Source organism: Eschscholzia californica, unplaced genomic scaffold (genome assembly GCF_041429995.1).
Source record: "Eschscholzia californica isolate CP2 unplaced genomic scaffold, dmEscCali1.0.p SCAF_5, whole genome shotgun sequence".
Lineage (NCBI taxonomy): Eukaryota > Viridiplantae > Streptophyta > Magnoliopsida > Ranunculales > Papaveraceae > Eschscholzia > Eschscholzia californica.
In genome coordinates, this window is record NW_028238472.1 from 39,970,906 (window position 1) to 39,980,792 (window position 9,887).

Below are 9,887 nucleotides of genomic sequence, written 5' to 3' on the forward strand. Positions count from 1 at the left end.
ACTTATATTTCCCGTCGATCTTAGTCTCGCGCCTCATCGGAATAGGGAGAATCTCACCTTAACTCATGTCTTTCTTTATTTTCTTCCCATTTATTATTTGTATCGCCATGTCTAGCTAACTTTTGTATTCGGATACTCGTGATACATGTTTTGATGTGACAAATGAGTTTTAATGATGAAATCTTCCGGGTTTTTAGACCGTTCATGGACTAGAATCTGAGTTATACAAAGAGTTCGTTGACCAATCCAAGTAAATGGGTGAAGTTAACTAACTTTTCATGCTTATTGATTATTAGTAATAGTCACTATCGACTTTGTGGATCGAAGTATCCCTCTCATTCGATTCTTGCTCGACTCTTCTCGAATTTCTCACCTTTAGTTTAGTTAGTCTTATTTGTTTATTTATTTGAAATCAATCCAAAAACCCAACTTATTCTCTTTTTGTTTTTAGTCTGAGTTAGTGACTGACACTTAAACCGGTGGGTTAGACTTTCTCGATATTCGTATTACCTTCCTATCTTCGTGGATCGATCCCGGTCTTACCGGGTTATTACTTGACGTCCGTATACTTGCGGGTGGAGACCTTTTAGGGTAACCTTTTAGGCCCATCAGTAACTAAATCAAAATTACTTAACTAAGAATACTTACTTAATTTTTTTTTACTACGAATATTTTGTTCTTTAATTTTATTCGATTAATACATACACCAATTAAAAAGAAACAAACAAATCAAATGAAGAGACAATGACATCAATTGTTTAAAATTGACTAACAAATACGTGGAAGTAAGAACTTTGTCAGACCATTGTTTCAAGCTTGATTCTGCAGAAATTTTAAGACATTATCTAGTAAAACACGGTCACATTCAAGTTGAGAAGGAAGATTTTCATTGTTTTCTAATTGTCCTTTACTCATGGGTGGGATCTTATAGTTATTGCCCCCGTGCACTTTCATTATCTCGATCATACATTGTTGCATAGTTAGAAAATTACGATTGAGGATCTTTGATGGTAAGTTGTTGAATGACTTCTCCACTGCATAAATCAACTCATCAATGTTCTTAGGTCCTTCTTGATGTTGTAATGACTGAATGGCTCGAAAAAATCCAAGATCTAAGACGTTCAAATCCGGACTATTTGGTGGTTGGCAACCCAATTGAATATATCAAGTCCAATGTTTGAGACGGCTTGGCGAAACTCAACATCATTTGGGCTAATGTGAGGTTTTGCATTATCTTGCTGAATGTAAATGATACCTGAGAGGCTATCAAGCGGCCATTTTTCTTTTATTGTCGGCAAAATTTTTTCGATCAAGAAAGATCGAATAACATCTTTATTTACAGATGTTATTGGTTTCGTCTCTAAAGTACCGGCAACACGATTTTTACTGTTTTTCTTTGCCGACACTTCACATACCAATGGAAAAATTCCAATTTTTCCTCAAAAATAGTTCATTACCTTCGAAATCAGGTTTTGGTCTACCGACAGCTGCAATAAACATAACCTTACTAATAAACCGTTTACTTTGACAAGTACGATGAGGTTCTTCTTCTCCGGGGAGGAGGTAGTATTTTTGAGTTTCTTTGGTCATGTAAAACCATTTCTCATCAATATGGATATAGTTGTACATATTGCGAAAAACTGGATTGGTAGTAAGACTATTTGGATCAAGCATCGACAAACAAAACCGAAGTCTTGTTTTCTTGTTTTCATTTGTCAAAGACGGTTTTATAGCATTTGAGTGTGGTACAAGCATACCTTCTTTTATTCGTCTATGAAGTGTATCTTTCGAAACATGCAAATCACTTGACATGGAACGAATATTTGTGCGCCTTTGTGGACGAAGCTCTTTAATTTTAGCGGGATCTATTTCAATTCTTTTTAGACCAACACGCCTAGAAAATCGGTGAGATACGTCAACAATTTCTCCTTTAGCGATGCATTCTTGAGCACGATTCCAAATTCGATGTATGGTTTTTCTATCGCGCGAAAATAAAGTTGTCGTTTCACTAATTGTATCTTTTCGTAGTTTGCCATTATCACTTCTTATCCAGAGGTAATCTAGAATATTTTGACGTTCTTGATTTAAAACTTTTTTCTTAGAACCAAAGTTAGAGGGATTCAAGTGAAGATCAGACATCGAGAACTAATAGATTTAGAAAGTATGGACTTGAATTTCTAGTTTGGTAAACAAAAAATTACTCTAGCTAAAGGGTACACTGTGTATGAAGATGAAAGTCATGACATATATAGAGCTCAAATTTTTGTATTCTTTGTCTAAATCAAGTTTTGACGGCATATTTTTTGATTGATTAAATCTAATTTTACTCTCAAAAACAAAATTTAAGTTTCAACCAAATTTTACCTCCAAAAAATTTAAATTTAAATTGGATCTAAATTTACCTCCAAAAAAAATTTCAAGTTTCAACAATTTTTGTGAAAATATTTGTGTCAATGTAGGAATTCTATAGAAGTCTATTTGAATTTGCTTGATTATTGGTAACAATCTAACTTGGAAGAAAAAATACCATCCAATTTAAAAGAAAAATACCATCTAATATTAGGAACAATTTATATTGTTACCCAAAATAATTTGACCATTAAATTGAAATCTAATTTTCCTCCACCTATTTTCGGTAAAGAAATTCATTTTAGATCTAGTCTAAAAAAGAATCACACGAATCTGAACATTAAATGAGGGTATAAGTGGAAGAAAAAATACGTGAAAATTTTGAAGGATTTTAGGTCTGGGTCTCTTAATTTGAGACGGAAATTTCAACCATACATTTTATACTCCCTGTTTTAAAAGGTTGGTTTAGGGACTATTTGACATTTTATAGGTCTGGGTCTCTTAATTTGTAGACCGAAGATAAGATTTAATCAACTTTGACTTTGAAAAACTTCTTTCCGCGGAAGCAACGGTGACAGGTATTGTAACATCCCGTGTTTTAAAAGGTTGGTTTAGGGACTATTTGACATTTAGGTCAAATCAAAAGAGGGACTAAATCAGCAAAGAGTTCAATTTTGGGGTATTTTGCAATCTGGACAAATCGAGGGACTGGAGTGATATTTCGACTATTTTAGGGAAGAAATCAGGACCGACCTCTTTCTCTATTCAACTCGTTTTCACTTCTAGGCTGGCTTTGGGAGAGAAAAAAATCGATCAAATGGATAATTTCAAGTGCAATTTGAAGGGGAAATCTGATTTTTTGTTGAATTCAAGCTTCAATGAGTTGATTCAAGCTAGGGTTTGTGGAATTTTGGTAAGTAAAATCCTATTTCTCTCTCTAGATAGAATGTTAGTTGTGTTTGATTTTAATGGAGTCTTGTTACTTCGAATTTGTAGGAGATTGGGTGGAATAGATGAAATTATGAAGAAGCAACTCAACACCATCTAAATCAAGGTAGTATTCATGTTTGATTAGCTTATTCTTAAATTCTAGGGTTTGGGGTTTATGGAATTTAGAAATTTTCATGATTCATGTAGTTCTAGGGTTTATATAGTTGGGAATTAAACAATTTTGATATAAAAGCAACTTTAGAGAGATTATGTGATATAGTTTATCGATCGAACGACAACTCGAGGGACTGAATTAAGTCTACTGTCCGAGCCTTTCTGGGCTTTATATGTTACTTGGATGGACTTTTCCGAAACACGAAAGTCGTAGACTGATGTTAGCTTTCCGAAATGGTATGGTACAACTCGATTCGATGTCGAAAGAGAGAGTTACGACTGTTTTACCAAACAGCGCGGTATTCAGCAAATATGAAATCTGCTTACTGTTTTACTGTTTTAGCTGGTCATCGAGATATCGAATGTTGCTTGAGTCTTCTTGAATATTGTAGCTCGTCTTGTGGCGATTCCAGAAAGGTATGGTACAAGTCGTTTCGATCTCGTACGAGAGAGTTATGGTTGTTTTAACGAACAATGCGCAGTTAGGAAAATTCTGCTTTGTTGTTGTTCGTATTTTACAAATTTCAAAGGCGGTTCACTTGGATTTTGGGGAATACATTTAATAACTAAATGTTAAGGACATAAGTAAGTTCAAACACTGATTGGTTGACCCTAAGTGCACATGGTATGAAAGATAGAAGATCGATCGAAATTCGGTTAAGTCGAAGTCTTCCAAATTACTGGTTTCTTTTGTGTTTTTGTTGAGTTTTATTGTTTACTTTTTTATACTCTTTAAATTATACCAAGGTTCTTACCGAAGAACCTAATGTATATTTGTTTTGTTTATGGTTTGGTAGAGGGAGAACCGGAGCATTTCGTGAACGATTTGGCTACGGTTGCAGCGGAGGAAGACTAGTTCTTGTACCGCTAGGTAGGGGTTCCGAATCCTTTATCCAGCATGATTTTATAGATAATGAATATGCTAGATTCTATAGTTATATATGTGCCATTATAACTAGAGTTTAGGTAGCATGAAACTCGATTTATGTGATGAACTGAAATATGGTTGAATGGTTTTACTGCGATATGAGAAATGTTTTCGAATGGATTTTACGATGATTGTGAACTACTGGGGATTTTCTTGTATGTACCCGACTGCGGATTATGTCACCCTACGGGCACGTAGCCATTGAGGGTAGGTGACATGTGGACACGGGGTGACCCGTGTGAGACCGGTGAGGTGGGCGACACTAGTCCTGAGACCTGTGTGAGTAGAGTGCTTCACTTGCTGGCCATTGGTGCTCGTGCCTCCAGCTCGAGGCTCAGGGCCGTACACCCTGACCGCTCGCTTGGGAGGTGACATTGATTGGGATCCCTCTGCTTTGTGGCGATATGACTCGTGGTTGTTCCACTTCCGTGTTTGTTAAGATAATGAATTGAATATGAATATTGGTTTTGATAAATGAATGAAACTGATTTTGAATGATCGCATTAGATGCATGACAGGGTACCGAAGAGAATGAGGTTCAGGTCCTTCCATGGTAATTGGGGGACGACTCTCTTATTCGAACTCGGTGATCAAAAACGTATTTAGATACTTAAGGTATATATGTATCATGAGGTAAACTCTTCAATGATTGTGGAGTCCCTTAGTGGGAGAGGGGCTTACCGGCTAGGGATAAGTCTCTTTCTCGAGGAGACGTAGTGCATTAGCTAGTGCCATAAATGGGCTGATACTATCTAACGCACTCTAGGTTCTCCTGAGGAATTCTCCTCTTATTGGGAGCGCACCATGGGTGGGCAGCTAATCACTGCTATTGCTTGCTAGATTAAGGAAAATGGTTTTGTATATAGTATATATGGTAACTGGTTTGATAACTCGTTTTGTCATGATGTTTACAACTTATTAAATGAACTTTTGAAAACGTGATGGGTTTTGGATTGGTCTTCTACCAGAATAACTCGTGTCGGTGAGTATTTTGATCCCCTACCAGTTGTTAGTGTGCAGGTGCTTTGTCGTAGCCTCGAGGCGGAGTTGTATTCCAGCCGGTGATCTTGTCTGATGAGGCTAGAGGTGTTGCGTCGTTTTCTTTGGTTTTCGTTTATTGGCTTTCCATTATTTTAAAGTTATGTAGTTATTGCAGAACTGAACTCGAATATGTATATATATAACACTTAGAGTTGTTTATAAGTTGTATCGATGTGTAAGAGGCTTTTATATTTTGTTATGTGGTTCGAGTTTCGACCCGAAACTGAGTTGAGTTTGTTAGCTTCCGCTTTAGTTTATTTTTCTTGTATATGCGAATGTATGGTTTGCATGACAGGTTTTACAGGTACGACCGGTTCGATTTACAGAGGAGACTCTGCCGGATTTTTGTCTCGTCTGTGAATTGTCGGGGCGTGGTCGTGTCTATTTTGGGACACGGGGCGTCACAGGTATGGTCAACAAAATTCTATAACTATCTCATGAATTTGTGTAACACCCCTTTATATCCTTCAAATTGCTTAACACTTCAACTGGTCTTCTAATATCCTTTGGTATAAGACGCCTCGACACTCCGAAAATAAGTGTAGTCCATCTATATCATACGACTCATTGTGTTTTAGAAAGTTTCCAGCCAAGCACATGAACTTCTCAAATGGCCATCATCTTTAGAATTTCACATATACAAATCAAACAAAAAACCAAAATCTCTTCGTACTTTTGAAATTGTTCAAATTTAGTCTTGAAAGAAGAAAAAACATGATCCAATATGTATAAGAAGTAATTAACTTGAAATGATTCTTCAGCTGACATTGATGTATTTTCGGTTATATTCTCGTCAAAATGTTTTTTTTTCTACATATAATGCGTCTTTTCAGAATGTAATTTCAACATCCATTTTAATTGCAATCTCTTTAGCTTCAATCAGGGCTTCTTGAAATCTCACTTTTCTATAATTTTCAAGATAAGAAATAAGCCCTTTTAACTTCTCTAATGCAATATTAATATCTATATCTTCAGTTTGAAGTGTTTTGCTAACGGAATTTACCGCAAACAAAATTTCATGCCAAATAACCATGTTAAGCAAGATTTCAGAATTTTCAAAGTCTTGTGTTATGATGTTTTCGGCATCATTAACCGTTTTGGGATCATTGCTTGTTTTTACATATTCCTTTAACGCTTCACGTATTTGTAAAGTTTGGTATCGTATTGCTTTAACACTTTCAACTCGACTTTCCGATCGAGTTTGGGAGAGTAATTTAAGTGTGATACCTTCAAAGCCTTGTACTTTGTCTTTCAAGATTTGTCAACGCTTAGGTGAAGATGAAAATAATACATAAATACTTTGTATGGCTCGAACGAAAGTAATCCCTTTAGTACACCAATTGACCATATCACAAAGTACAAGATTAAAACTATGACAACCACATGGCATGTAGAATGCTCTTGAATTTATTTCAAGCAATCTTTTTTGCACACCTTTATGTTTTCCTTTCATATTAGATCCGCTGTCATCTAACATATCAATATTTAGATGAATATGATCTAATTCATTCTTAAGAACTTCAGGACCATACCCCGATGTATCCTCCACCTTTAAGAACCCAAGAAAATATTTTTCAACTTTTATTGGAGTTACTGCAACATTCATACATCTTATAACTAGTGGCATTTGTTCATCATGACTCACATCTGGAGTGCAATCAAGTATCACTAAGAAGTACCAGGCATCTTGATTTTTTTTCACAATGAGAATTTTAGTTTAAAAGCCAACATTAATATCAATTCATTTTGAATTTTGTGACTAAGATAATGATAACGAAGTTCACCATGTTGGATACGAGGAAAGTGCAATTTTAGTACCTCATCAAATTCAACAACCCATTCAATTATGCTAAAAAAAATTTCCATTCTTTTCTTGACCAATCTTCTCATCACTTCCTCGAAAGGCTTTAGCTAGAGTCTTTACAAGACCAATTATCCTCTTCAAAACTTCTTTCCGGTGTTCTTTTTCTTTGTTAAGTTGTTCTTGTAAATGTTTGTCAGTTGTTTCAACTCTTCTCAATCTCACTTCTAACTCATGCCATTTCATTAAAGCTTCACAATGGTCATCACTACCTTCATGTCTTTGAAGTTTTGATTTTTTTTAACTTTAGAAAGTGGGTACTGCTGATGTACTAGGTAATAAATAATTAATTAATTCCAAAAAGAAAGTCAAAGCTTTACCAGGGAATTCGATAAAGTAGAAGTATTGACAATGGGCATTCACCATTCCCTTGCTGGGTTTTATATGAGGGCCCATTAATAAACATTAAAGTGCCTCTAAATTTTTTTTTTTTGCAATAATCAACAAAGCGAGGCTTTGCTCGCTTTGGGCCAGGGTCGATCCTGCTAGCAAGCTATTATCATTTCTCTTTCCCGGGAGTTAAGTAGCAGACAGATTGTCATTCTATCACTTTCTCTCTCCTGAGAGCCGAGTAATAGTCACTTTATCACTTTCTCTGTCTTGAGAGTCCTGTAATAGGGAGGTGATGACTTTATCACGTTCTCTCTTCTGACAAGTAGATTTTCTCTCCTAAAGATCATTTTATACATCCAACTATCCAGAATAGTCACTTCCACACTTAACGATCACTTGATCACTGGTCAACTTAACATAGTGAACATAACCTTATTGATTTGACCGTTGGAGTTTCTTTGGCCACCACCACCCGTTGTTCCAAAGACTTACAGTCACGTGTGTTCCATTTCCTTTGCATGTTAAACTGAAGAACTTTATTGGTGCCCATAAACACAAGTATGATTGACGGGCTGACTTCTGGTTAGTAGTCCAACTCATTTGACTTTCTGACCGAGTCGGTGTGCATTGGACACTGACTTCGATTAGTCCATATTGATCGAGACAATGTGCCATGCACAGTCAGAGTTATTTATACCAATCAGTCTGCCATACTTTTTCTCTTTCGCCAAATTATCTTTATTGTTTCTTTAGTCCGGTCACATTAATGTTTCTTCCCCTCATGTACCACTGCTTTCTTCATTGACCATCGATTTGCAAACACACTCGGTCACTTGGAAAAACAAAAATACTCAAGAATCTAAAAAAAATCAAATTATTTAAACGTATTTTATGGGTCTCTAAGCATTTTAGGTTAATTAACTCATTGTGACACTTCTCACTACCATGTCTTCAAAACGCATAGATCGTGTTAAAAGCATAATGAGATCAAACTTCGGATCAGTCCATACTGATGATGTGAGAATCTGGTTTCTTCGGTTATCTTCTTGATGATCGAGGTCTCCAATCAAGTAATGAACTCTTGTTCTCATTCAATAGTTAGATTCAGGCGACAAAGCTTGCAAAAAACAAAGTGAATACTCCGACACTTAAGTAAGTGAGGTACTTTTTGCAGTTTAAGAAAAGAATTCGTTAAGTAAGAGTGTCGAAGATGACCTTTGATCCCCTTTTAAGGCAAACTTGGTATGCTTATATAGGTTTGAGGATGTGGTGGTAAGGCACCACCAGTCTTGATGATAACCACATGTGTATGTAGGGTTGGGAAAAAAGTCCGCAAACCCGAAACCCGTCACGGGTACCTGAGTCCATTAGAGCCCGCGGGTACCCGAAACCCGAAGGCGGGTTTAGCCCGAAATCAACGGGTCGGGTATGGGTTTGAAGTGCTAACAGGCATCCGCCCGAGCCCGCCCGATAATCTTTACCCGACATAACCCGCTTAATAATGTCATCCATTTATACGATAATACTTATGCACATTATATTTTTTTTTTTTTTTTTTTTTTTTTTTGAAGATATCCTTACTACAATAATATTGTTTACAAATAGTACCGAACCAAAAGCAAAGAAGGACTACAAGTAAACAATTTTTAACGACTGAAGGACTAAAAACAATTAATTGTCTTGGACAAGGGCCGCTAACTCATGGGCCGCTAACTTATGCACATTATATGTATGCTTGTTTGTATGTATTTATGTGTGCATGTATAACATATATAGATATATTTTTAAAGTATTTGAAGTGTATAATATAGATATATACATATATTGTTGTCCAAGTGCGGAGTGCCCTTGACACAACATTGTTAAGAGAAACCTAATTAAATTTTAGTTTCGATAGAAATTTCGGTACCATCGAAATAGAAATATTTTGGTCATTTCAACCAAAATATTTTGAAACTCTGGTGAAAACACGATACTCGACCGCCCGATACCCGAGAAACCCGAAAAATTTGACGGACTTGGACAGATTTTGGACACTAAGCCCAAATGGAAAGAGAGTTTCAAAGCCCGACCGGTCCGACCCGATTAATGACATGAACCCGACCGGCCCGACCTGGACCGATTCCCACCCCTATGTGTATGTTGTTTTGAGGATATTATTTGATGATTGTTTATCTTCTGACACTGACAAATCCTCTCTTCAAGCCTTCCACGTCGTTGTTACTCTCTTCAAGCAGAGCAAAAACTCAAGGTGGCTAGTTGACTTATGCT

General features: G+C 36.3%; 1 long non-coding RNA gene and 1 pseudogene across 1 annotated transcript; one reads left to right on the plus strand and one right to left on the minus strand.

Moving 5' to 3' along the window:
* Positions 1-810: 810 nt before the first annotated feature.
* LOC147539173 (uncharacterized) lies at positions 811-1,590 on the minus strand (annotated as a pseudogene).
* A 1,551-nt stretch (positions 1,591-3,141) lies between these two features.
* LOC147539174 (uncharacterized) lies at positions 3,142-5,613 on the plus strand. Its single transcript, XR_015225709.1, has 4 exons — positions 3,142-3,262; positions 3,346-3,403; positions 4,251-4,324; positions 5,388-5,613. It is a non-coding gene; the product is annotated as an uncharacterized LOC147539174 (long non-coding RNA).
* The last annotated feature ends 4,274 nt before the right edge of the window (positions 5,614-9,887 follow it).